This window comes from Macrobrachium nipponense, chromosome 14, assembly GCF_015104395.2.
Source record: "Macrobrachium nipponense isolate FS-2020 chromosome 14, ASM1510439v2, whole genome shotgun sequence".
Lineage (NCBI taxonomy): Eukaryota > Metazoa > Arthropoda > Malacostraca > Decapoda > Palaemonidae > Macrobrachium > Macrobrachium nipponense.
In genome coordinates, this window is record NC_087207.1 from 87,583,463 (window position 1) to 87,585,628 (window position 2,166).

A 2,166-nucleotide genomic window follows, 5' to 3' on the forward strand; every position below is an offset into this window, starting at 1 on the left:
AGAAAAAAAGTAAATTATTAGTGCACAGTTTATTGCAACTTTAATATTGATATTGTAATGGACTGCACTTGATCTGGAGGATCTAGAAAGAAAATGGAACTGTAACGACTGACAGCAGTTGGGACAAACACAAAGGAGGGGAGGAGCGGAGGAAAATCACAAAAATTGATCCTTAATGATAGTTTATTATTTATAAATTTACAAGTGAGTCGGGATTTGGGCAAAAATAATACATGAAATCATAGCCAGGTGAGTTACAAAGTTACAAATAAAACACAATAGATGTAGCACAAAAACCCCAAAAAAGTTCTTTACTATGCCAACATAGTAAATAAACTATAAACAATAGTTAAATCGGTTATTTATCAATAGAGTCCACCCACTTCCATACTTGTAATTTATAGTTGGTCTTGGGTAAAGCACGGAAAAACAGGATCTTTATTCTAAATACATTACCTGCGCAAATGAATAATAACAGAGGGAGGGCAAAATAAATTTACGGTAAGTAGAATGAAATTTTTTCTAAGTTCTTTGTTATTGTTTCCACTGTCCCAAAGAGTCGCTCTGGTTTGTTCGTTTCTTTTCTACTTGACTCCTCCCCATTGCTCACCATGACAATTTCCTCCTACATGCGCAGTAGCTCCACCTACTAATCACTGTCCTCTAATTACAGCCATCTAAGTACCGTGATTGTAATGCAATGCTAGGCTAAAGATTTTGCCGAGTCACAATTTCTTTTATATTTCTATACTAACTTTTCATTGCCTTTCCATGAAAGACAGCAGGTTTCCCATAACAAATTGCTCAGTCAACAATGGCCTCCATGTGCAAAAGTTGTGCGTTAACAGAGATTGACGCAGTCACGGTTTAATAAGTAATAATGAAGAAACTTTAACATTTTTACGAGAACACTCAGTCTTGCCAACAGAAGTGAAGTGTCCCAAGTGCAATAAGCTTTGCACTTTAAGGTCAGATCGGCATCAATGGGAGCGTCACACAAAAATCAGTAAGCCTAAATCTAAAAAACTAATTCAGTGCAATTTTTCAGCAAGTAACTACAAGGCGACATTTTTAGACAAGTGCCATTTTGATCTCTGGAAATTGGTGGTGTTTGTTAATTTCTGGGTGCGGAAATGGTTCAATCACCTTCAAATATTTGACAACTTGAAGCTGAATTCGGAGACAACAGTTAACTGGAGAAGTTACTGTTCTGAGGTGGCACAAGTTACTGTTGCTGGGGTGGCACAAGACTTTTTCGCTAATCAGCCTCCAATTGGAGGGTCAAACATTTTTGTTGAGATCGTGGTAGGGAAGTTTCTGGTGCTAAGTACGGACGTGTAGGGAAGTTTCTGGTGTCTGGGTGTTCGGTGGTATTGAGAGGGTTTCCAAGAAATTTTTCTCTGTGCCGTTAATTGAAGATCCTCGTTGTAATGCAGCCAAGTTAATCCCTCTTATTCAAAAGTATATTAGGCCCGGTAATATAATTGTGAGTGACTAGTGGGCTGCTCATAAGAAAATTGGTGACTATGGATACTGGCACTTGACCATTAATCACAGTAAAGAATTTGTGGATCCCTCCAATCCAGAAATTCATGCTCTGAATATTGAGTGCTTATGGAGGGACATTAAGTCTTTCGTGCTTAAGTCCGTTACTTTGGAGGACCCGAGTAGACCAACAGTACATCTTCCGATACATATTTATTAGGTCGGTATGTAATTCTCAGATGCTGCTTCATACTTCCTAAGCTTCCCCTAGCGCCGGTCCTTCTGGTGTCTTTGCTACACGTCATCAGGAATCCTCGGATTCCCAATAATACGGTAAGACAATTCGTCATTGTAGATAATTTTAGGTAGGATTTTTTTTAAGGGGGAGTGGGGTCGCAGGGAGGCGAAGCCCACCCAGCTAGTTAAGGATAACCTCCCCTTAGATTAGGTTAGGTTAGGTGGGTTCGTTAAGTTAGACAGCTTTTCTATTCATTTTCTGTATTACTTACATTTGTAAATCATGGTTTAGAAAACCGAGCTCAAGATAGTTAACCTGGTCCCGAGTCATTCCATAGTGCTCTTTCACCATCTTATTTTTGCATGGAAATACATTTTTTGTGTTAGTTTTCTTCTTGTTTTGTTGCGTTCTGCTGTTATTATCTTGCGCTTATTGCTCGTTTT